The sequence below is a fragment of the Homalodisca vitripennis genome, chromosome X (assembly GCF_021130785.1).
Source record: "Homalodisca vitripennis isolate AUS2020 chromosome X, UT_GWSS_2.1, whole genome shotgun sequence".
Classification (NCBI taxonomy): domain Eukaryota; kingdom Metazoa; phylum Arthropoda; class Insecta; order Hemiptera; family Cicadellidae; genus Homalodisca; species Homalodisca vitripennis.
In genome coordinates, this window is record NC_060215.1 from 139077439 (window position 1) to 139105304 (window position 27866).

At 36.5% G+C, this 27866-nt stretch overlaps 1 protein-coding gene across 4 annotated transcripts in view; it reads right to left on the bottom strand.

Moving 5' to 3' along the window:
• Positions 1 to 27866, bottom strand: part of LOC124369909 (nascent polypeptide-associated complex subunit alpha, muscle-specific form-like) — a 183801-nt gene that overhangs the window by 91370 nt on the left and 64565 nt on the right. For 2 of the 4 annotated variants that reach the window (XM_046828080.1, XM_046828081.1), the window contains exon 2: positions 10235 to 10455. The gene's annotated coding sequence lies outside the window, so the exon portion shown is untranslated. Of the gene's footprint in view, positions 1 to 10110; positions 10127 to 10234; positions 10456 to 27866 lie in introns of those variants that run through there. The other 2 variants (XM_046828079.1, XM_046828082.1) reach the window with 2 other exon arrangements.

A 27866-nucleotide genomic window follows, 5' to 3' on the forward strand; every position in this document is an offset into this window, starting at 1 on the left:
TCTAAAGCACTAAGTCCGTGTCATGAAACACATAACAGATTGTAAATGGTGTCAAAGACCTGCAGTCCTGTAGCTACTCTGAGATAAAATTGTATGATCAATTTATCTCTAGTGCCTACAAAAGTGCCAGAACGAAGTGCCAAACTAAAAGTGCCTAAGACAGCAAGTGCCACAAGCCTTAAATGCCACTTAATTAAAATATCAATAATAAAATATACCAAAATTTAGGTGCCAAAAACACACAATGATATTATTTTTTGATCACTTTTTACGTATAAACGTGGAGATGGTAACTTAAATTTTTTAATGTTCAAGTAAAGTACCATCTTATTTATAAACTTCGTAATTTGCTACCATAATGAAAATTCTACGATCCACTGCTTGGTAATGGCTACTTGGCATTCTTCGTACACGCTGCCCCATTGTTTCAGTATCTCCTTATTCATGTTGTACTTCAATTACGAAAGCATAGAGACTTGTTTCTTTCCCATTAGCAACTGAAGCCTGTTGTGAACCCTTCAGAAGTATTGTCACCCTATCACCCAACAATGTTTCCTCTATCATAGAGAGTGGAGGTTAGGCAAGCAGAGCATTCTCTATGGAATTTGCACCTCCAGTATTTGCTTGCAGCCGATGACGAAAGTTTGATATAAATATACCCATTGTAACACATATATGAAGTTTTTCCTTTAACTATAAGTTGCACCATAATACACAAAAGTTTATGTAAAACCAGATCGAAATTTGTATACAAGAAATATTCATTTGAAGTTTCTATGGTAACATTTTTTTAAGATCGGTACTTCATCATTTTGACTATTGTTGTTTTGACATTGATTAGATTTGGAATTTCATAATTTTTGCATTTTTATGATTGACACTTTTAAATTGGCACTTTTGTACCCTAATCCTTGGATGACATGGAGACTGGTGACCAAATCTTGATTGGTTGGAATCAGGGATGACACTTGGTACTAGGAACTAGATTTCTGCTGTCTACCTACCAATCTACTGATAAAGTCAAGGCGTGGTATTTGTGGTTGAAACTTCAAACTGTAACACTTATTTGGTTGCCTTTGGTCTTTAGGACATTCCTTTAAAGAGATGCTTGAGATACAGGGCTACACCTCACTCCCAAATTTCACCCAACCATTATTCATATTTACCTCAAATACATACGTGAAACTCTAGTCTGTAATTGGCAACCGATAGGAATGTATTCACTTTTTATACTTGAAAGATCCCAAATAGTTCTGCAATACGATAATGAAATATTTAAGAGTAAACATCAAAAGTTGAGTATCGTTTTAGATGGTAATGTTGTGAATATGAAGTTCAATTTTATTGACGTAAAAATGTACTCATTAAATGTCTTATAATTAAAACGAAACAGCAGATTATGGAAGGACAAGGACGTAACGATAGTCTTATCAACCAAACCACCAAAATAATTTCATCAAATGTATCACTGAAAAATGTCTTAATGATTGTTCTCAGTTTGTTCACAAGTTGTCTACTTTTTGAAAATTTTTCTGGATAGGAACACCCTGATCACCTTGCGGTATGGAATACCGCAAGCATTAAAGCATTAGGAGCTTTATAATTGTACTGTTATCAGGTTTTCCCCGTTATCAATAATTAGGACCAAATTTGTAACCCTTGAGGATAACTAACGTCATAATTCACTTCTGTACAACTGACAAGCATAATGTAGAATTTAGCTGCAGTATTCGTGTGGTTGCAGTTTTGCTTTACTGGGGTTATGGCTACTAAAAAAATGTAACCAAGTAAAACCTTTGAACAGCCGCCATTTTGTGCTGGATCAATCTTTTTGAGTGCGGTTTGCGGCATTAAACTCTGCTAGATAAGCCCTTTAAAATGATGTGCATATTGACCTATGCTCCTATTTAAGATTTCCTTCTGACTCCTTGCGGGACGTCCCCATGACATTACGGAAAACTGATAGTTCCTTCAAAAAGTAGATTTTTAGGTGTAGTGTTGATGTACCAAATCTTGTTGATTTATCTGTTATCGTTCAGAAAATATTATACCTGTGCAGGACTTTATGTACACCCAGTATAAAAAATTTCATAAAATTCGGTTGAGCCGTTTCAGGGGAGTGCGATCACAACACCGTGACACGAAATTGTTTATATATCATATACATCTAGACCGTGAGTACATAAGTGTTTATAATCATTATGATTTAGCTCATAATAAACCCTACAACAAATTGAAAGAGGTATATAATTTCTGTGAAACCACATGATTGTAGGTTATACTTAGAGGTCAGATCGGTCATAAAGCCTGTTATAAATATTCAACGAGTGATAGAAGGCGACATACCAGGCCCAATAAGTGCGGGCATGCTAATGACAGTTACCTCTCGGCATGGCTCAGGGCATAGCCGCGAGGCATGCGCGCCAGGCATAGTACGCATACGGGTGCTAGCCTACTTCGGCTGGAATAAGAGTACGCAGGCCGAAATAAATTTACAAAAAATTTAAGATAAAATAGCACACCTAAATAAGAACTTTTTAGACGTGTTAAACAAGAGTTTTAAGTACTCTCAAATTCTACTAAATTCTAAACATTTAAATTTTAAACAGTTTTGACCAATTTGATCGTATTGACAAATTTTAAAGTTAAAATAAAACAATTGGAACAAAATGTCTCATTTGAGTACTATACAATCGTATATATATTATAAATTGATTTATATTTTTGGACAACAATGATAAATGTTCTAAACTAAAACAATTGTTACGGTAAGTTATATAATGGGTAATAGTATAACAATCCATCATGATATCTTAATATAATAAAAAATAAATTCACTAGGCACACCTTTTTAAAATGAAATTAACTCTTGAAAAAATAAATAAAATAAAATAAAAATAAAAAAAAAACAAGCTCGTGCCAATAAACTAGTTTACTATAGTTTGATCAGACTGTTTCCATCTGTCATTCGATTTCTCTTTTAACTTTTTTCTTTTCCTTTTCGCATATTATAAAATTGGTTCCATAATTTGTAACATTGTTTTCTCACAAGTGTTTGTAATTTTGAAGATTGTAAGTATTTAAAATCAGTTTCGATGGCATGTGGCCTTGTGTATCAAAATGTTTTCGAAACTATGAAGAGTAAAAACAACTGACAGACCCAAATCCACATTTTTCCTCCAAGGATTTCCCGAGATAAAATAAAAGGACACGTAGACAAATAATTGCTTTTCCTTGTTGATTTAGTAATCGTCGACAGCTGATAAGTTTACAGGTGGCACTGGCAATTATGCTCTGATAAAATGAAAACTACTACAAACTTTCAAATAAAATACATTTCAGAAACAGGTTTGCATTAGTAAAAACAATTGTATAGTTACAAAAACAGTGTAAACCCAAAAGTATAAGTTAAACTAATTGAATATCGTGGCTATTTCCGCATTGTATTAATAGAACGCAGTAAGGATACGTCGTCGCCGCCTCGCTGCTCGCCGGGCGTTTTCCCGTACCGATTGGGCCCCTAAATGACAAACTAATCGCCTTGAAAGTGGGCATGTTGTTTTTCCGAAACTGTCGAACCTTACAAAAAATGCGAGAGAACTAAAATAAGCGACTCCTCTCCATATGCCGACATTCTTGATTAGATCAACCTTTTGAGATGAAGAAGCACTCAACTCTACTAACTTAGGTGTTTAAAATGAGGTATCACTCAGGTAGACCCTTACTTACAACATACCGGGTGTCTTAAAAGTCCCCCACGCCCTATTAACTTACTTATGAATAGAGATGAAGTGATTTTTTAGGGGATGTTTATATGACCAACTGATGAGGTTTTAAACGTTAGAAAGGTTTTGACCCCCACATATTAGGTATTTGGGGGTAAGTCAAATTTTTTAAATAGGAACCCCAAGCAAGTGACACCTCATTATAAAGGTATTACACAAAGAAGAAGAATGGTGCAAACTAGAGGTATCTAATTTTACTCTTATCAAATTTAGTGGCCAATTAAAGTTTACATTTTTATAAAACCCTCACAGTTTAAATTACATTTAAAGTTATTGTAAGGGAGATAAAACATTCACTCACTCGTATATTGAGAACTCAGGGCACAAATCCATAAAAAAAGTTATTACAAGAATCAACAAACATAAAGAACCATAATTAACATAGCATATATTAGGTTTTGTCCAGTTACTGTGTCAAAGCGGTCTGAATGTGTCTCACACACTAACTGGTAAATAATAAGAGATGACATGGCAAAACTAGCTATTGGTATTCCAGGATTTCTTAATGGGCTTCGATCAGACAAAACTTACGGGGTAATTTATAAAAAATGTAATCTTTGCTAGGGGTTCCTATTTAAACATTTTGACTCATCCCCAAAATACCCAAAGTGGGGGGGGGGTTCAAACCGTCGAAAACCTCCTCAGTTGGTTATATAAACAGCCCCCAAAATAAATCATTTCATCTCTATTCATAAGAAAGTTAAAAGAGGTTGGGGACTTTTGAAACACCCCGTATAGGATTTCTATAACACCCTCCACGAGCCGCCCTCCCAATTTATTCGTGTGATGGTTATTGCAAACAAAAATAAGTTAATATACCCTTATAAAACTGTGCAAAGTTTACATATTTTATCTGCTATGGTTTGATAATTAAAACCACTGGCGTTTCGAAATTTTTCAAAAACACTGCATACAGGGTGATTCGGGTAGTGTTATCGGCGTTTTCTGAGCATATTGTACTATAAAAAATAATGAAAAAAGTTCATGTAAACATAGGTCCGGAAATTCTTTGTTACTGAGTAACGCCCAACAAAAGATTTCACCCGCAATTTAGTACCCGAAGTTAAATGATCATTTGCTGGGACCTAGAAAAAAGATTAGAGAAAAGTGGGATTTAGAGACAAATGCAGTTTTTTAAATGGTTTTTAACATGATAAATTGAATAAAGTTTGTTCTACAACTGTATGCATCTCTCTTATTGTTTATGTACTATGTAAAACACAAAAAGAGCATTCGAAAAAGTATTCTTTATGTTCAACGTACAATTAATTTGTTAAATAGGTAATAAAAACATAAAGTTTTACAGAGAAACTTATAAAAAATGTAATACTGAAGAAAATTATGTACAATAAGGCACTTAAAGTATTAAAGGACAGATTTTTTTAAAACTTTCTCTAAATTTGGCTTCAAACATTACTAAGCGTACTAATTATTTTCTGTCATACTAGCCTATTTCGTCAATTTATTTGTCTACACAATCAGTGTTGGCAGTCAAATTTGATTTGATAAACTATTATTTCATTGCAATTGCCTTTTTTCATTATTTTTTATAGTACAATAAGCTCAGAAAGTGCCGGTAACATAACCGAATCACCCTTTATATATATATATATATATATATATATATATATATATATATATATATATAAATAAACAATATGTATATATGTGTGTGTGTGTGTGGTAGTACCAAATTCCAAAATCATATAAACAAAAAGTAACCGACTTTCATGTCAGCTATTAACTGTGATATTCAATAATAAAAATAGTGATTTTCCGTAAATATAAAATTAGAAAATTTTTATCGAATCTGTATCCTGTCGATTAATCAATCTAAAGTATTAGTGTTATGATACATTATTAAATACTCAAAGTACTGACGATCCTGTGCGTTACTAATTAGTAAACAGATTTATTAGTTAATGCTTTCTACATTAAGGCTGGGTTATAAATTTCCATTTTTAATTTCGCAATAATAAAATTCACATTATCTTTTAGGGCTATGCGTTAAATCAACGTCGACTTAGAGTTATTGTGGTACACATCGTGTCTCACTCTTCTTCGCCGCTCTTACTTAGATCTTTTTCTAAATAATATAGCGTAGTAAAAATAAATGAAACTGCTATTACATTTGGAATTTGTTTATATTATAACTAGTTCTAATTTCCTACTTTACTTCAGTGTCAGCACAAAGAGCTCGGGTAGGCTACTTATACAAGTGCGAGGAATGGCTAAACTGAGTAACAGAAGGACTTCAGTAAAAGGCGGAGAGGGTGCAGTCCAGATCTTGTAGTTACAAGTAGTCACCAATCTTCTTCAACTGAGAGTTTTACTGAGCTTTTCACACAAGATGTGTTAGGGCCCGTCACCCGTCAATGTACTTCCGGGACCGAAACCCCATTCACTTGAAAGATCTTGGAGCTAGTGAAATGTGCTTTTTGTTGGGGGGGGGGAGGGGTAGTTCGATATCTTTTTTTTAAATGCTATGTATAAGAAAAAAACTTAAAGAAATGACATAGAGGATAAGATTAATTCGGACAATCTCTTCTTAATACATAACCCATCTGCTTTGTTAAGAATCTGATATACTGGCGGCCATCTTGAATTACAGTACCTTGAGCAACAGTGTCCATTTTGAATGGGATATTCAGAATTTTATTTCCCTGGTTTATGAGTTTTTGTCTCATCAAGACCTTTAATTTGAGATGTGCCATCCCATTTAGTTTTTGGGATGCCCCCATCCCCCAGTTTTGTGGAGTGGGAAGCCATTTAAAAGCTATCCATGTGCTGCAAATTCCCAAAGGAGATTTGGAAATCCTCAATCATTAAAATTTTAAGGTGGAAGAGCAGCTTTTCGAACACTCAGTACATATTTCCTTAATCACTATATCATTTTTCATTTCACCTTTAAAACTAACTCAAAATGCGTGAACTCGTTAAGAAACATTACAGTTGTTCGTATAAGTGTTAGTTTTTTTAATAATTTTACCCGGACTTGTGGGGGGGGGGGGCTGCCCCTCACCGGATACGCCGCTGCTTACGCCCGGATCCGCGTGTCACTGTTTTGTCATGGTCAGTGATGATCTCGTTAAGAGTACGCGTGCGTAGAGCGTTTTCACCGACCGGTCCAAAATTGTTGTCAAATCATTAGTGCCGTTCCAACAGTCACGCTATATCTGTTCGTGTTCCAGCCGGAATCGTTATAGAAGAAAAGTGCAGTTGGTACAAAACTGATACGTTGTCCAGAAAATGCTTCCTACTACGACGAAGTATCTTAATGATCTGGAATTGACAGGGGAATAAAATTGGTTCGGTAATTGAAAACTACACGTTGTGAAGGAAACAGGATTTTTCCGGACATTTGCCATCGTTCAGTGAAACAAGAAATCAGTGCGGTAACACTACGTTTCGAGATCTGCAATCTGATCTCTTCTTCAGGTAATAACTAACCTAATACATAATTTAAATTTTGTATTATGTAGTTTTTAACCTAGTTTGTAATTATGTATTAGGTTATTTATTACCTGAAGAAGAGATCAGATTGCAGATCTCGAAACGTAGTGTTACTGATTTCTTGTTTCACTGAACGATGGCAAATGTCCGGAAAAAATCCTGTTTCCTTCACAATCCTTCCATCGTCAAAAATAACCTTCAAACAAAGAACTACACATTGTACAGGAAATTTTGAATGAGAGTAAGATGTGCGTAAAAATTTTTTTAACGTTACTATTCGCTGTTTTATAACAGTTAACTGTGAGACTTCCCCAAGTTTTTAAGCGCATCGTTAAAATACTATACACAGTTAAATTTTTAGAGGTTTAACAACAAACGGGCCTCGACAACTTCTGTAGCACGGGCATGTAATTTCTTAATTATTTAATATCTTGATAGGATGAATGCTTAACACATATTTTTGAATGGTAAATCCCTCCTTTATAATTCATTACTGGAAATGGAACACTAACAAGAAAACATGTTTAGAAAAACAAAGTTTTTCATATTCAAACGATTTCCAAATATTTCAGTTTTCAATTTGTATTTAATGCGTTAAGGAAATATAACAAACCACATGGAAAAATATAAACTACGGGTTTTAACGTTAGGAATTTAGGTGATCTTAAGATAACTAACTCGAGCGGGAGCGAAGCTTGGTTGGATAGGGAAAAGTCGGTTAAAACAAAGATCACATTATACAATCTCTAGGCTATGAAATATCACAATGAGCCTAAGGTTTACAGCTGTTTACTATCAACCTAGACCATTGTCTTATTTAATTGTGCAAAATACAATACACTCACAAAACGTTTCATAACAAACTATTAGTAATGGTGTACACAACTGTATTGCACAAAAGATAACTGAAAACTAACGTAGTAGAGACATCGACTTGTAGTGACTTGTTCATTGATATTTTCCTGAATGCGACTAAAAATAGATGTAACTCACTTCCTGGAACGGCGACGGATAAGCCGATGGTCGGTTGATCCGAGGGCGGTTGAGAGGGAGTCTACTGTAAAAGTAGGGTAGCCCCCATTGACAATTTTTAACTCCAGCAAAGATGAGGAAATCAAATTTGTTTGCTTCTTTTAGGGTGAGAAAGTCGTAGGTGGGTGCTGTATGTTTGTGTAAGATTTAAGTTTTATATATTGAATTGAAATTTTGATCAAGGATATCTAAAAATCCAAAAAGGACCAAATATACAATTACAAAACCCTACTGTTAGTGCAAAACATTTTGTTGTTTGTTAATTTTCATTCCAATGATGTACAAACAAGGGAGGCATTTTTTTTTTTTTTTTTTTTTTTTTTTTTTTTTTTTTTTAATTTTTGTGTTGAGACCTCCGCCTAGAGCAATTCACTGGAAAGCCTTTAAGGTATTAACTTCTCTTTCACGATCGCTTTGGAAGTCCGATTCATATATCTGAAATAACAAAAAAAATATTATGGAATGTATTTGTTTGGTGAAATTAATTGCAGTGGTTCTTGAATACAATACGGAAACATTTATTCGTTTATATTAATGTACGATTTGGAATGAATTTAATTCGTATTTACAATAAGTGAAGAGTCTGTTGTAATAGCTTACAATTTGAAAACCTCCCAGAAGTTAGAAACATATAATTAAAATTGACCTTGATTAATTATGCGTAGTTAATTAAAAGCATGAAACTACCTTGTAACTTTGCGTATGTTGCAACGTTTTCGAGAAAAACTGAAAGGTGTAATCTTCTTTAAAGAATACATTTATAGCGAAGAAATGTATTCGTTCCCTAGTTGTTTTTTGTGGGTTACTTACATCATTTTATCAATATTTAATTTTCTGTACATTTTATTGTGTTTTAAACTCATTTGGTCGAGGCTCATCTAATTTTCTTCTATAATATTTATAAAGATGCACTGTTGTAACCGGTGTAATCAAAATTTAGTCAGACCATTATGTATACATTATAAGCCTACCTATGAGACAGTCAAGTATTAAAAATGGCCTGCTCTTTATTAACCCGACAGGTCCTTACTTAAAATCGTGTCGTTGCCTTTCCGTCGTTCCGTTAACCCTTGGTTGGAAGGTCCTAGAGACTAAAATATGGTACATCGGTTCCTCTTGGTCCAAGGAATAGCTCTGTTGATTTTGGGGTCAAAATTAAAACGCTAGCAAAGTTACAGGGTGAAGGGTTACCAGTAGTCTTCAATACGTACTGTCATTTTTTTAAAGGAGAAGCCGATCTCCTTTTATGCCTTATTCTGCCCGTCCTCATGGGCCACTGGCCTGTGCGAGGATCTTATCAAACAGAATAAGGGGGAGAGTCGATACAGTACAAGGTCGATGGTACTGATAAAATGTGCAACGGTCACAGACAGGATTCGAACCTGCGCTATCTCTAACTCGGACTCAAAGCCCAACGTCTTAGACCACTCGGCCATCGGCACTCCCGTAGTTTCTCCAATACTGATAAGTCATTTATGAACGAACACAGACAAATAAAACTGGACAATTAAAAACTTTATGACAACTTCATGTTTCAAAGGGTCACTTGGAATGTAGGGCTGTACTTTGTGGTGCTGTAATCTGCTTCATCATGTTTCAAAGTGTAACGATTAGAGCTGTACTGTATTGTGCTGTAATCTGCTTCATCATGTTTCAAAGTGTAACGATTAGAGCTGTACTGTATTGTGCTGTAATCTGCTTCATCATGTTTCAAAGTGTAACGATTAGAGCTGTACTGTATTGTGCTGTAATCTGCTTCATCATGTTTCAAAGTGTAACGATTAGAGCTGTACTGTATTGTGCTGTAATCTGCTTCATCATGTTTCAAAGGACGACTTACGATATAGAGCTGTACTGTATTGTTCTGTAATCTGCTTCATCATGTTTCAAAGGGTGGCTTACGATATAGAGCTATACTGTATTGTTCTGTAATCTGCTTCATCATGTTTCAAAGGGCGACTTACGATATAGAGCTGTACTGTATGGTGCTGTAATCTGCTTCATCAGAGGCTGACGGAGGTTTGTCGGACTCGAACTGCCAGCAGGGGCTGATGCAGCCGCCACTGCGGTCTCCGGGGTCGGAGTCAGAGAGTTCAGAACTTGTCACGCTCACAGTCTGGTAGTCATGGTCCTTGCCCCAGAACCCACACCCTTCCACCTCCACGCCCTTCTTCACCTCGTCCTTCTGCAACAAGAGAACACTTCGGTCAACTTTTAGTTCACTACAATCTAACAGGTCTATACCCCCAGGAGGGTTCACTTCTGGATGGTTTATACCTTCCAGTTGAACCCACACTGGGCACAGCAACAACAGATGTGTCACTTAAATCTGGGCAACCTTATGGATGTCCAGGAGTGGCACATCACTAACTGCTAATTTTAAGGTTATGGGGTGAAAGGGTAGTTCGATAGGTCTAGTCTACTGCGGGAGATGACTGTTAGAGTTGGTGGGGTTCCGTAAGAGTCAAAGGCTTACTAGCCTAGATATAAAGATGTGCTACCCCTGCCTGCTTTGACTGGAGACGCTGGTTCAGAGCTGGCTTCCCCTTCTTCGAATTTTGTAAGTAAGTCGACGTACCTGAAAAACTTTACTCTGTTGTCTTAAGATGATACAATCGGATTTTGGGTAGACGTTGTTTCACCATGGTTGTTTTCTTTAAAGATAACACCCCTGTAGGTAGGAAAACAGTACTGTTTTATAATTCCACTAGAAATTATCGACATTTAAAGTACTAATTTTAGGCAGCTTTGTAATCAGGCCTAAACAAAAACTGCTTAAGAGTGTGAATTTTACATTATGTATATGGGTTATGGGTTTAGAGAAGACATGTTTTAATGATTTGCGACTGATGAAAGTTACGTTTTAAGTACGACCTACATGTTTTAAAATAAAACTAAATTTTTAAACAGAAAAAAGTCTTACTCACTTGAGCCTTCTTTCGGGTACATACTGTAAAAATTTACCCATATTGTCATCAATATTCTCTGGGCTTGATTACATAATAACCGGAAATATTAGGTCTGAAGGAAACAGGATTTTTCCGGACATATGCCATCGTTCAGTGAAACAAGAAATCGGCAACACTACGTTTCGAGATCTGCAATCTGATCTCTTCTTCAGGTAATAATCTTCAGGTAATGTATTAGGTTAGTATTACCTGAAGAAGAGATCAGATTGCAGATCTCGAAACGTGGTGTTACTGATTTCTTGTTTCACTGAACAAAATGTCCGGAAAAAAAAACCTGTTTCCTTCACAATCCTTCCATCGTCAAAAATAAACTTCAAACAAAAAATATTAGGTCTACTTTAAATGTTTCCAGATTTTCATAGATATTTTCTATTCTACACATTTCTCTTGAAGAGGTATCTTGAAGAGCTATAACTACAAATTTTACTATGTTTATTAATAAATGGACCCAACACAGTACTGATTGCACCATCTTCAAGACCCGATCAGTAAAATGGTTTAATTGTAGCTTTGCAAAATTTAAACAAACAAAACTCTCCATCTGAGATGCTTGCCGACACAGCGTGTTATCACCGATTATACTAATCCTCGAAATCTAAATATCGAATCCAACGTGAGTGCTGATAAACATTATCACCTGGATATGGGAACATGACATATGTGTCATAGCACTAAGCAATAGCACCAGCTATATAGTAGTTATATAGGCTCAATTTTTTCTACAACTAATAAAACAAGATATCTATACTGCTCTATCAAGATATCAATTACGTATTAAGTAATAGGACAATTGTACTGAAATTTTACATAGAAAATCTTAGGGTCCCTGGTTAATATATAGGCCTATTCTATACTCGAAAATCCCTCCGGGCTACGCCTCACTGGCCGCTAATTTATGAAAAATCCTATCTTGGTCTCTTCTTTTTACATTACAGTAAACAAATATTTTTCATGTAATCTACCGTTCTGTTTACAAATTGTTTTATAACAGCACAACCAAATGCTCAATTAATTTAATTACTTTCAATTTGTTTACATTTATAGTCTTGAAAATATGCTTAATAGAAACAACGCTTCTTGTTTCAACCTTTTCTGCAACCGCTGTTGACCACAGAGTAAGAAAATATGGAGATAAGAGAATTAAAAATTGTTTTTAAGTACCTATAAATTTACTTTTTGCAGTACGTTTTAGCAAATATTAAGTTTGCAGTGCTTGGTTAGTATTGCAATGCAGTTATTAAAGAAAAGTTACTATGTAACTTTTACTGTAGATTTAATGAGAGTTATAAAACACATTTTACTTATCTTTTTATAGAAGTAGGCTTCTCAGATGTGTGTATGTATATACATTTTGTTGATCAGGGAAAGAAGGCAAAATCAACTATGGCACAAAAGATACTAAGGAATAAACTACGATGCCCAAAAATATACACTTTTTCTAGATCGTAGCAACAAGGCAAACTCAAAATTGGCGTTGGAAACATAAAATACTCGAACTAGAAATTACCATACAATTGCAAAGCCTACGAAACTGTGCGCGGAAGCTGCGGGTAACTGCTAGTACTGAATAAATGACATACAAAACTGCTGCGTGTAGCAGAATACGCTATATGTAGCAATGTTATACGCGGGGCATGTTTCTAACATCTACCACATATAGCCAGCACTTTGTGTCACTCACTTGTCAACATATAAACATGCGCGAGGTCATCGGGATCGTTTTCTTCCGTCTGTGTCGTTATTTGTGACTGTTTTTATATTTCAATTGAAAGTGTACTGAGAGAAAACCCAGTTCTGTTCCCAGAACTACCAACCTCGGAACAAGCAATATTAGGAACAAACACGGGCTACTTCCCAATACTTTGATGAAGACTGACATGTTTCAAGCATCATTGGCACTTCGAAATTTCAAACAAGACTTTGATATGATTCTCTGCTTGGAAAAAACCCCTAAAATCGGCGTGTCTCTATATTGTGGCCGGAGGGTACTATCAGTCTTCTCCTATCATACACAGCAATTGTTACAAACTTCCATCAAACCTGATCCCATAGCACAGTGAAGGCGTAGTGATCAACGTGAAGATCTTCCAAGAACTCACTAGGACTGGACTTTTTCGTCTTGGCTCTAAACGCACGAACTGAGTCCTCGTTTTCGCCTAAGCGTAAAAATAACCATATTGGTCACCGTGATCAGTGTTGCCAGACATACGACATAAAATTCAGAGTTATTCACTATCGTAAATAAGTGAAAGTGCGATAATTTTGACGAAATGTTTCAATGTTAAAATATATCTGTTGTGAACAACCTTTTCAAAACCTTACACTAAGCTACATAATTCTATTTTCCCTTTACCTCTGCGCTTTATAAAAAAAATTAAGTAAAACCATAAAGCAGTTGTTACTTTATGCACGCATAAAATAGTTTGCTACAAAACCACGGTGTTAGACGGTTTACACAGTTTGGGCATTACCAGTTAATCGGTATAGGCAGTACTGTACTTCTAGTAAACCGTTTCTCTTGGGCAGAAACGAACGCAATGCAGCGACTATCAATAAACAGTAGTCTCTAGAATGGATAGAATGGAAGAAAGCATTGGTGTACATTATATCCAAATATCTTTGTAGATCTACCTCCCATTATTTTGTTTAATAATTTATTTAGTACGCGTTTCTGTAAATAAATAAAATGTTCTGTGTGCAGATTCCCTGTAAATAAATAAATAGTTCGGTGTGTAGGTACGCTGTAAATAAATAGACTCTTTGGTGCGTGGTATCCCTGTAAATAAATAAATAGTTCGGTGTGTAGGTACGCTGTAAATAAATAGACTCTTTGGTGCGTGGTATCCCTGAAAATAAATAAATAGTTCGGTGTGTAGGTATGCTGTAAATAAATAGACTCTTTGGTGCGTGGTATCCCTGAAAATAAATAAATAGTTCGGTGTGTAGGTACGCTGTAAATAAATAGACTCTTTGGTGCGTGGTATCCCTGAAAATAAATAAATAGTTCGGTGTGTAGGTATGCTGTAAATAAATAGACTCTTTGGTGCATGGTATCCCTGAAAATAAATAAATAGTTCGGTGTGTAGGTACGCTGTAAATAAATAGACTCTTTGGTGCGTGGTATCCCTGAAAATAAATAAATAGTTCGGTGTGTAGGTATGCTGTAAATAAATAGACTCTTTGGTGCGTGGTATCCCTGAAAATAAATAAATAGTTCGGTGTGTAGGTACGCTGTAAATAAATAGATTCTTTGGTGTGTAGTTTCCATTTAAATAAATAAATAGATCGGTGTGTAGGTACGCTGTAAATAAATAGACTCTTTGGTGTGTAGTTTCCCTTTAAATAAATAAATAGTTCGGTGTGTAGGTACGCTGTAAATAAATATACTCTTTGATGCGTGGTATCCCTGAAAATAAATAAACTATTAGGTGTGTGTGTGTGTGTGTGTGTGTGTGTGTGTGTGTGTGTGTGTGTGTGATTCCCCTGTAAATAAATAAACTTATATTGGTGCATGATATGTAATAGTACTAACAAATGGTAAGGGCAATGTAATGTAGTATAGATACATAATTTACTTTTTCTTAAAATGTGTATGTTACATTATTTTTACTCGAACGTATGATCATTTTTGATGGTGGATTGATAACCGGTTTGACGATCTAACAACTTTGGCCGCGATCGGTACCTCCCCCCTCCCCACTTTTGCATGACTAGAGTGCTGCTACGTGTTACAAACGCTCTATAGCAGTTTCTGCTACACGGCTCGTGTAAACGCAGCGGATGCTCTCCCGTTTGTGGCGAGTGATTAGCAACCCAATACCGGTACCGAGGGCCAAGGCCCCACCGTGATGATAGCTGCGGTGAACACACGCTGGGAGAGAACAATATCCGGCCTACCGTACACCGGTGCTGTCCTGGTGACCTACGATTGCGTACCGACCGTCAGCTAGACAATGGGTACCGGAGACCCGACAAGGTCTTCACTGTCTCATCGCATTCCTGGTAGGCCTCAAATAGGTGCTTGCATTGGTCGGAAACACTGAAATTGAATCTATGTATTACAAAACACTACGGTAAGCTATTCCCGTACCTTCGTGTATAACCAGACAGTTTTTAACTATGTCAATCACGTACCACATCGAAATCAACATTCAGACATACAAATCACAATTCATACAACTTTCTGCCATTCTCCAATCTCCCCATCTTCAGCGCCGGAGTAAATCTCCCGATTTGCCGGTCTCCAGGTGGCATATTAAAACTCGTAGCCTATACATTATAAAATGCTTTTAACGCTCAAAAGCGCTTTAGACGAGTTTTAAACGCTTTTGGCGTTGAGGAATTTTTTTAATACAGTTTGGTAACACGATGATGATATGTACTCCTGCCTTTGAGTGTAAGCGCTCTTAAACCTCGGTCCTGTGGCTCCCAGTTCGGTAGTTTTCTCTGCCTCTGGTCTATAAAGATGTTTCCGAAACGTAACGACCAGGAAAAGTGAACTGCTGTGGTATGTTAAATTATTCTAGGCAAGACTCTCTAAAATTCAAATATTCGATTATTCAAATCGGTTATTTTTGCAATTCGAATACTCTCATCATCTGCCTGTTACTCTGTTTGCACATACACTCCACAATATACGTGTAATATAACGTGACAGTTACCGTATATTAGTGTAAGTAGGTGTAATGTGAACAGATAGTTAGCGTTCAGTCGTCGTTTAACTACGTGTAATATAACGAGACAGTTACCGTTTGTTAGTTTAAGTAGGTGTAATATGAGCAGATAGTTAGCGTTCAGTCGTTTAACTACGTGTAATATAACGAGACAGTTACCGTTTATTAGTTTAAGTGGGTGTAATATGAACAGATAGTTAGCGTTCAGTCGTTTAACTACGTGTAATATAACAAGACAGTTACCGTTTATTAGTTTAAGTGGGTGTAATGTGAACAGATAGTTAGCGATCAGTCGTTTAACTACGTGTAATATAATGAGACAGTTACCGTTTATTAGTTTAAGTAGGTGTAATGTGAACAGATAGTTAGCGATCAGTCGTTTAACTACGTGTAATATAACGAGACAGGTACCGTTTATTAGTTTAAGTAAGTGTAATGTGAACAGATAGTTAGCGATCAGCCGTTTAACTACGTGTAATATAATGAGATAGTTAGTCTACAGTAGATTACCTCCTATCACTGTCTTTCTTGAGTTAACTGTCCGTTCTCACCGACTGTAGACAAAGGCGTTATCTCATCTTACCCTTCCCGGAATTGCCATGGTCATTGAATATCTACAACTGTCAACAGAGTTTTGCACTCTGTCTCACGTAAACTAACCTCCAAGTGCATGATCCTTACGTAGCTCTATAAAATCATTACATTTCACCACTTTACATCACTTCTTCTTCACAAATATTGTTTTAAAGATTCTTACTCCTTTACTCCTTCCTCTTAAGCCCCTCTTAAATCTTGAACCTGTCGTGAGACGGACGCTGAAATATGCGTCCTTACTAACCTGATGAGATCATAATAAGATCGAAACAGCTAGAATATTCTGTACCGTTATGAAATACTTGTTTCTATGACGTGGTGATAACCCTTTACGGATCCAGGCTGCTCTGCATAAAATGCTGTTATAATATGTCATGGCATTTGTTGATTCTAGTTTTCACAATACTGGTAACAGAAACTAACGTTGGCGTAGAGCGATAACATAGACGCCATCTGTTCAACTCAATGAGTATGACTACATACTCCAGGCAATCGCATCGTACTTCAAATTCTAGCTGTACACAAAATATGGCAAGTGTGGTGTGGGATTGTAAAATTAGATAACTGAGTAATAAACAATAATCACTTAGTAATAAATCAATAGCTAAGTAGTTTATTAATTATTGTACTATCTCTCATTTAAAGCCATGTGATTGATAATTCACTTATTAAACTCGATTTATTTCTCAATTAAAATTTAATATAATTTACCTAAATATGATTAAATCATTAACATTTTACATAGCGGCTAGTTAAAGTCTTAAATTGTTTAGCTCGTATACTATTGCTAATATATGCATTCTTTGTATTATAGCATCAATTGTTCAAAGCCATATTTTTGTTAAGGAAATTCTAAATTTTAGTGGACATTTTCAATGGTGTTAAAAATAAGAAACAATGATTTCATGTAAATATTTATATCATAATTTTTCTTATTATTGTTTTTTTCTCTAAATCATTCAGTTCACCTTGTTTATTAAAGATAGTTACTTTAGTAACAACTGCGATTAATTTGAAACGAAATTAAGTTACGGATAGTATTAAAATTCATTGTATTCGATTATATTTTAAACACAATCTGACGCTGCCATCATATTTGGTCTGAGCCACTTAAATTTGTAATCGTCATTTACTTAATAGATTATTAAATAATATATTTTGACTTATTCAAGTCCTAAAATTTCACTTCCCAGGATAACGTTGTGTTCAAAGCACTACCTTTCCTAGCTCATTTTATAAATGTATGTTACATAAATCTAAACTTTAATAAATTAGATAAGCCCAATTCAAAGTATGGCCTGTTCATTTAACTGCTGTATTTTAAAGCCGGATAACTGATATGATTTTATTTTTAGAGTCTTGGATCCCCCCTCATCCCTGTCCATAATTACGCTACTGCAGACTTTAAGTACCTTTATATCCTTTTGGAGTGATCAAATTTTTTGGTGTTTAAGGAAATTGTTTTAAAGAGTGACAACGAAATTAAAAAATACCCAACTAAAAACCAATTTCACCAACTAATACAGCCAATGGCGTAGTGTAGCGGGTACAACAGTTATCGCAAGATAACAAGATCAAGCAACGTCGAGCGTGGCTGCTGCTTGGATGGGTGACCGCTGAGCGATCCTGTCCTTACAAGCAGCCCGCCTGCCCGGCAATTGGTGGTGGTTCGGAAGTCACCTTTAAGCCGTTGGTCCCCAGGTTAAGTGTTAGAGAGGGCTTCTTAGCCCTAACTTCGCTTGGTAAAATAAGACATCTTTACGTTACTTTTATGGTGTTCGAAGTTGTTACCAGTGCACACCCTCCGGTGTAGGGGCCTCTGGTTAGATCCTTGGAACAACTTACAAGTGATTTATGTAACCCTAAGTATGAATCTGTGCTTATTTGTTATGGTGTGAACAGTTTCAAACACGTACTAACTGAAGACAGTTAATCCACCAGGGAGAAGCTGGAGACGATGGGACGTGCTGTGCTCTAGCACAGAGAACAGCAACCAGGGTGCTAGGGCCGAGTCTGCAGCAAACTCCCTTTATGGCAAGGTGTGCAGAGAAGAGTGTGATACGAGAAAACGAGCAAAAACTGGCCGTCTTGCCAGCGCTTCCTGTCAGTCCTGTATAATGTGACCAGTTGGCTGGCTGGCTGCGGAGCGAGGGTCGAGTCTTCTCTGGTGCCGTAACTGGGCGCGGTACCTCGGTGCATTCTGTCCCGAGGGCTTCGAAATGTGGATCAATAAGTTTGTCCTCGCTATAAATGCAACAGAAAATAATAAAGGATCGCAAGGTCTATTGAAATTCTGCACTCAAATATATGAGTTGTCTTTGCAATCAAAAGGATATGGTCTTTGAAATTCTGCACTCAAATATATGAGTTGTCTTTGCAATCAAAAGGATATGGTCTTTGAAATTCTGCACTCAAATATATGAGTTGTCTTTGCAATCAAAAGGATATGGTCTTTGAAATTCTGCACTCAAATGTATGAGTTGTCTTTGCAATCAATTAATAATTCAACTGAATTGATAATTCACGTAAGCAATGCTTACAGCCAAATAGAAACAGTTCTGAATTGAAATATATTTATATTATATAGTAATAATAATAAATATTTATTGCGTTCACAATTTAATAACATTTGTATATCAACTTAATGCCAACTTCGGATGGTAAACGTTCGAACGTGGCAGTTCTGCGTATATAAAATAACTTCGTAGGTCACACCACAAAGAACTTTCACCAAGAAATACACGAAAAGGAAAGAATATTCAATCCAGTGTAGCCAGTTCAAATCCAGTTATGCTTGGCCAGAACTACTATATTAGATTTATCTTTAATCTCAGACGTTAAGAGCTTGTTACACAATATTTTCACCAATTGTCACTCATGAAACTTCATCGACTACGTAAATTCCATATACTTTCTATTCCACGTTTAATCATCAAAACCAAATATCCTATTTATCTGTCCGATCATTTCAACTTTATGTCTGATATTAGTGAACGATCTACAAGAAGGGGAGCCACATTACTATCAATTCTAACTTATCGTTCATCAATTTTTAATAGGTACTTTACTGTTGAAGCTTGTCGTCTTTGGAACGCTCTCCCCGATATTAGATGTATTGAGGACCTCTTCGGGGCGAGGGTTAGGGGCCTGCTGCTGGGGGCCCTGTGGGGGTGTCGGGTGGTGCTGCTTGTTGCGGTCACGTGGTCAGTCGGTGTGTTAGAGTGATTGACTGTGTCTTTTTGTAAAATTTTTCTTTCGTAGAATATATATATATATAATTTTTGTTGCTTTTTAAGTTTTGAATTAATTTTGATACGTAGATTTTTACTTTAAGTTAATTTAATTTTATATAGGTTAAGAAATTTCGTTAATCATCTGTTAATAATTTACTAAAATTGTATCAACCTATTGTAAATTTACTATATACGATATGAGGTTGAGTGGTAGAAAGGGCTTAATAGCCCTAAACCCGCCTCTTTAATAAAGGCATTTTTCATTTCATATCTCGCCAACCTTCTGATGCTTTACAACCCCGGGACTTGTAGTTAGTTGATTACTGCAGACTGCAGGAACTTCTGCAGAAACTGTGTATTCGATTGGCAACTGGATGTTATCTCACTCACCAATGAGGAAGACACGTGTCTTGGGATAACCCTGAGGTCCCGCCGCCACCACCGACTACAGGCCAAAGACCTTTGGTAACTCGAGCCGAGATTTGTCAGTTTCCCTCTTTTTCATTTTATTGTGTTGTCTCCTTTTTTGTTGTGACCCTTCTGCCGCCTATTAAGGGAAGTGGATCGGCTCTGTTTAGCCCTGACTCGTGCCCTTACTGTAGTACCCTAATGCCTTACGGATCATTAGATGCTCTAACTCTTTGAGGACCACTGGACTATATTTCGCCCATCGGAGTTAGTTCGAAGAAGACCATATGGGCGATTTATCGTCCAACGCGAATCAGTCGAAAAAGACCCCTGGGCGAGAGATCACCGATTCCTAGTTTTAGTTATATATGACCTATTTATAAGCAAGTATTACTTTCTTTGGGTTTGGAAACCTTATTCTGAAGCCTTTGCATTTATTTCTGATCACTCTGGCTATTTAATAACAAAATTACAGTGTTTATTGTTTATTTCTAACCTTTCGTTGAGCATTGCAACATGATATTTTATGCTAAAACTGCAGATTTTCAAAAAAAATTAAGAATTCGGTTTTTCTTATAATTTGTTTACGTTTATTCTAATATGAATAAAACCTGTGGTACTTATTGTTATTTACATGTTCTTTCAGAATATATAGTTTTTCACTAAAAGTATTTTTAGTTTTTTTGCTACATTGTTGTAAACTTGAACGTTATAATTTTTTTTATTTTTACAAATAGGTACATCTAAAAATAAAAAATTTATCTGACAGCTATCCCAATGATTATTCCACCATCAAATAGAGAATTTTAATAGCAATACTTGAAATAATAGAGATCCAGGCTATACCTTATACAAAAAATGTAAATACTTGTTTTGTAAAGTCCTGTAAAACACTCATTTTTAGGCCGGTCTTTATCGCATATACCTAAAGTAAGATAGTGACATGAACATTTTTTGAGTTTAATTTATGGGACGGTCCTCAAAGGGCTAATAAGGAAGGCAATTCCTATTTCAACAAACGACAGGCAATGACAATTGTTTGTGTTAATTGTTGAATTTAACTTTCGCCCCCACAATATTTTACATTGTTGCCTACTATACTTTAACTACTGAAAATATTTGAGCAAAATGAGAGAGTATTTATCCGTTTCCGAACGGCATGACCCTAATGATACTGAAGGTGCTGGTGTAGTCCTAATTGGTGGCGAAGAACGAAAACCATCCCTCGGCAGAATAAAATTCTTGAAGGCGTGAGAGCTATAAAACAGAGTTATCCTACACATTTACGTATAGAAGACGTTTAGAATTCCAAACCCGGCTGACCAGTTTACAAGGTTTTTATCTTTATAGCGGTAGGACATTTGACTCGGATAACGTCGTAAACTGATTCGTAGTAAACGAGAAAATGTTGAGTATAGCTCCAGTTCACCTTCCTTTTAGTGCAGCGTCTGGAATCTGTCGCAGTCACAGACTTGGCTCCTGGAATCTGGAGTCATGTTCGTCTGAAAATATCCTAAACACGTTGCTGACGAAGAAGCTTAACATTGCCTCTTTACATCGTTTCGACTTAAGAGACACCTGTACTACAACACATAGTGCAATATAGGTGTATTCACACTCCACATTCTGCACTAAAAGGGAACGGGAAAGGGGGATAAACTCAACATTCCAATCGAACCAACCCTCCCCACTATAGCTACGCTACGTGTAGAAAACTCAGTTGTTCCACCATACTTAGATACCGTAGTGCACTCAATTGTGTACCTGATGAGACAATGAAAATGCCTCTTCTTATGTATTACACTATATTTTGTAGTCTAGGTGTTTCTGGTGTCAAAGTGATATACAGTGTTCATTTTGAGCTTATTCGTCGCCGAAATTTTTTTTATCTCTTCAGACGGGTATGAATCCAGGGGTCAAACATGTGACAAGTGTTAGATTGCAAACGCTGCAGCAAGAGGAAGGTTAACAGGAGCTGAACTCAACACTCAAATTGAATCAACCCTTCCAATCATAGCCGCGTTAGGTTTGATTCTTAGTATTTGTTAACAATTTAGAATAACGTATGAAATTATTTGAGCGTACAGAGATAAGTTTCAGATTTGGGTGAAGGTAACGGAATTTGACTATAGTTGAAATATGATTGGTATATCTGGTACAACAGGTTTAAGAGAAGAGCTGAAAATAAATTCAGAATGTGGCCGCACACAGTATGAAGGTCGTTACAGACCATTGACCAATTCTTAGGTCAAAATATATGATGTGCCCTCAGCTCTTGAACTATTTATATACAGGGTGAGTTTTTTAAAGTGATCCAATAGCTAACTTTTTAGTTACACGACTTAGCACCACACTTTAAATATGGAACTTGCTCAATTTTAAGTTTCACTCAGGGATACACTTTCAAATTTTTTGAAGATGGCCGCCATTTTCCAATATGGCGGTCAACTTTAAAATCTCTTATGGAACACTCTGTATTTTATGTTGTTTTTAGATTCTACTCAACAAAATAATACATTTTTGCTTTTGAGAGTTTTTCAATATCTCTAATGGTTCAGGAGCTACGTGGACTGGAAGTTTTCATAATTTTTGCCAATATGGCGGCCAACTTTAAAATATTTTATGGAACACCCTGTATTTTATGTTGTTTTTATATTCTACACTACAAAATAAGACATTTTTGCATTTTAGAGTTTTTCTATATCTCTAATGGTTCAGGAGCTACGTGGACTGCAAGTTTTTCGGATTTTTTCGGACTGATGATAAAATACAGAGTGTTCCATAAGAGATTTTAAAGTTGACCGCCATATTGGAAAATGGCGGCCATCTTCAAAAAATTTGAAAGTGTATCCCTGAGTGAAACTTAAAATTGAGCAAGTTCCAAATTTAAAGTGTGGTGCTAAGTCGTGTAATTAAAAAGTTAGCTATTGGATCACTTTAAAAAACTCACCCTGTATACCATAAACACCATGAAAGGATGATTTTAGGTATTTGTGATCGACCCACTAAAATGTTATAACGTTATATGATATGTACTAGAGGGATGTTGTCGATCACCGAAGTTGCTGTCTCGTAATGAACGTTGAACATCCCTAGATGTAGTGCCAGAATAAAATTCCATTTTCCAAGTTCGAAGTCTAGATGACCGGTTCCAAGATGATTATACCGATAAGAGATTTCACTGATAAAACCGTAAAACGTCTCATTAGTCATATTTATTAATGCAGAATGTACTAAATTGTTTTAGCGTTAAATTACAAAAAAATAATTGTCAGTAGATCTTACTTTGACAAATTCTTGCTGCCTAAAGGATCGTGAGCTAGGTAGTCTGCTTATTCTGTTGTTCCGATCTAACCGGAAGATCTAACTTTAGGTTGTGCTGTGACATTTCAACATGTTACACTGCAGTTCTTTACTGGGAATCGTGGGCTAGGTGAGGTGAGTGTAGTTATTTTTCAATATAATCCTTTCTTGTGCTTATAATTTGCGTTGATCTTGGAGCTCGGTTTACGTATTACGTACATGCTAAACTTTCTTTGTTTAAAGTTTAGTTAATTACCTGAAGAAGAGATCAGATTGCAGATTTCGAAACGTAGTGTTACTGATTTTGTGTTTCACAGGAACGATGGCAAATGTTTGGAAAAATCCTGTTTCTTTCAATAAACATTCTGAAGGATTATGGCTTTTAACATAACGCCCGCTCTATATAGTGTATTAGGTTGTATATTATAAGATATGAGATCAAGCTTTATTTGGTGGCATTCATTCCAATGTTACGATCAAAAAACTACATTAATACATATTACTGGCTGAACGAATGATGAAGGCAATGTAAATTGGAAAATCGATACACTTTTGGCCAGACCTACGCCAAAGAAGTTAGAAAACCGATTTCTCTGGTTTAAACCAAACTGCCGCTTCCACAGCGCTTGTAGCGGAGGCTGTGGTCTTGCCGACAAATTGGGACGTTCTCATCACGAGTAAGGCTGGAAATGGCGGCAAATTGAAGTAATTATTTCTCTGCCGCAGTAAAAACTTTAAGTTTACTTACAGCGTAGAAATAGGCGAGGTTTAACTCTACATACACTCATATTAAGTAGCATAGCCATTTAAAAGTCACTTCGTCGTTATTTCTGGATAACATAGTAAATCAATGAAGAGGTGATCCTAAACGCCTACCATAAAAATCACGCAATCCTAACTCGTATTATCCAACACCCACCCCGTTTGAAAAACGATGAGTAGGTAGTATTTTTTATGTTAACCTACGTCAAGTTACACATCAATATGTTATGCTAACGGTGACTCCAACACGAAGACATTCTTTTACGGGTGCAGCCAATATAGTAATGCCGTAAATCAGCATTTGCAAATGCTGCACGTTTTATAAACAGACTTTTAGAATGGAAAAAGAAAAATCCGTTCCTCTTTCACAAAGAACATTTATATTTTCAGATATGTTTATACCAGAAGCCATAGAGTAGTTACCCAGACATTGTGAAGACACATAGATCCCAAACCTCATCCAGACGTGCCGCTGACTGCTCATAATCCCTGCACCTCGTGGCCACTCCTTGTATCTGCTCTATATGACTGCTCCTAATCCCTGCACCTCGTGGCTGCTCCTTGTATCTGCTCTATATGACTGCTCCTAGTCCCTGCCCCTTGTGGCCACTCCTTGTATCTGCTCTATATGACTGCTCCTAATCCCTACACCTCGTGGCTGCTCCTTGTATCTGCTCTATATGACTGCTCCTAGTCCCTACCCTCGTGGCCACTCCTTGTATCTACTCTATATGACCGCTCCTAATCCCTGCCCCTCGTGGCCGCTCCTTGTATCTGCTCTATATGACTGCTCCTTATCTCTGCACCTCGTGGCCACTCCTTGTATCTGCTCTATATGACTGCTCCTAATCCCTGCCGTTGGTGTCCTAGTTAAAAGTTACACAGGCTTCCTCAGGTTTAGCTTCGAACATCATTGCCTTAGGGCGTTAAAATAAATTAATACTATTACCAATGATAGTAATAGTACAAAAACGTATCTTTTCTTTTAGTTCCCGCGCCGATTGTTAATGGAACTAATCCGTTCTAGTGGAATGGATATTAAAAGTAATTGACTAGCGATTAATTACCTTGTCACCTTTGTCGGCCATCCATCGCGCGCTCTAATAGAGCACATTTATAATCACTTGAAGATTGTTAACAAGTGGGAGGATCGGTGACTCACAAGAAATTCCAGCTCGTGGCGAAAACGAGCAATGGTGAATTGTTACCGCCAGCGTGTTCCCATAATGTAATTGTGTTAATGAAGCTCGGGTAGGCACTTACACTTGGCCTCGGAGGTGGAGGGGATAACAGTGAGAACCTGCAGCAGGGGCCGAGGCCGCCGCTCAAATCCGTCGAGGCCGCAACAATGAAGCTATACTGGGGAAACTGCTACTGCTGATAGTAGAGCGATACAGCTGTGGAGCGACCTGTTCCACTGTGAGTAAAAGATATCAATTGTCTCCTTATAGAGCCATAGAGACTAAGCGACCACTGCCACTGTCAGTACAATATACGATTTGTCTACAAGTACTTAGAGCCACAGCGGCTGAGGAAAACTACCACTGTCACTGCAACATACGATTTGTCTACAAGTACTTAGAACCACAGTGGCTGCACGAACACTGCCACTGTCAGTACAATATACGATTTGTCTACAAGTACTTAGAGCCACAGCGGCTGAGGAAAACTACTACTATCACTAGAATATACGATTTTTCTACAAATACTTAGAACCACAGCGGCTGCACGAACACTGCCACTGTCAGTACAATATACGATTTGTCTACAAGTACTTAGAGCCACAGCGGCTGAGGAAAACTACCACAGTCACTGCAATATACGATTTGTCTACAAGTACTTAGAGCCACAGCGGCTGAGGAAAACTACTACTATCACTACAATATACGATTTGTCTACAAGTACTTAGAGCCACAGTGGCTGCACGAACATTGCCACTGTCAGTACAAGATATGATTTGTCTACAAGTATTTAAGCCACAACAGCTGAGTGAACAACTGTCAGTTAATGATTTATCTCCATGTATAAATGTACAACCCAGCTCATCTTTCGCATTTGGTTATTTTCTTATTTTTTAACGTTTTGTTATAAATGGTTTGTGTCCACCGTAACTTGTCGTTGTGATTAAGTTTGATCATAAAAGCAAGAATTCAATTCCACACATTTCAGCTGGGATGATCAGTTTTGAAGTTTGATTTTCAATATGTTTCTCTCATTGGGCGCCAAGGCCGTGTTCACTGATGGTAACTAATAAACACTAAAAGACACCATAAAACAAAACCACAGCTTGAGGAATGGCTGAGGCGGTTCAAAACCACGGCAGAAATCCATGTTTAACTTTCTTCCGACCAAAACGACCGTAGCTAATGGCATTTTAAGAGCTAATAACGAAGATAAAGAGTGCAAAACTGAAGGTAAACTTCCGAAGTGAGCTATGAATTAAGTCATCTTCACAGTCGAGTTCCGTAGCGTTATGCGTCCAGTGATGGTCAAAGTACCGAGTCGTGCCGCAGTGAACAATGAACGCTTCGTCTAAATGGATCATCAGAATCTCTAATGCCTTCTTTCTTCCTTAAATGTAAACTCTTTAACGATAGTATGGGCAAATTGGGACTGCAAAACATTTGTGGTAAGACGGGAGTAATGTTTTTTTAATGTTGAACAACTCTTTGGTCTCAAGCTATTAACATCAGTGTAGTAAATACGAAAATAATAATTATTACGTAATTGCATAAGGATTTATTGTACTTTAGAATATATGCAATGATTTATAAGAATTTACTTCTTATAAGTTAGTAAATGCTAACTAATGACTAAGTCATGCCGCAAACACAACAATCTCTTGATATTAAATAGACCACTCTACGATTTCCTCATCCTTCGGACACGCTAGCCTAAAAATGAACAAATCCATGATTTTTTCATTAACCCAAAAATTCGTTTTACACCTTACTGAAATATAGTGTAGTGCAGCGTAATGGCGCAAAAGAAGTACCTGTACTTTGCAATTACGGAAGGCGTACCTCAAGGGTCAACTCTTGGACCCCTTTTTTATTTCATATGCCTATGGTATTTATCTAAATTTGCGAGTGTGCAGCCAGCACTGCGTTGGTCACTGATACCAAGCCCCTTAAATGTTCCTCCAGCATACAAACATCCAGTTTAATAAATTTACAGTAATGGTTTTCACAAAACGGTTTCTGTAAAAAAAAAAGAAAAATGTTCATTTCCGTTCACTGGAATAATCACATTGAACAAAATCAGTTATGAACTCCGTTCATAATTGTACTCTTGGTGACATCTTTATAAAATGCTTGCATATTTAATCACTTAGGTGGTTATTTACGGTTATGATCTATTTTTAATATCATATCGTCATATTTTGGGGACTCACATCATGTATCAATCAAGCGAGATTGTATATTACAGATGAAGGTCGTTCGCCTTATTGTGGGTTGACTGATAGAGAATTAACATGAAGATTTTATTGTCAACTAAAAACCTTAAGTTTACCTTTTACTTTTATTTATTTTAAATAAGTTTATACTCTTAAAAATATTGAATCTTTTTAACTAAGATTCATAACTATTCTACCCACTATAAATCAAGTCTTGTAGTTACAAAAATCGTTAAAATACATTTTGAAAGGCAACG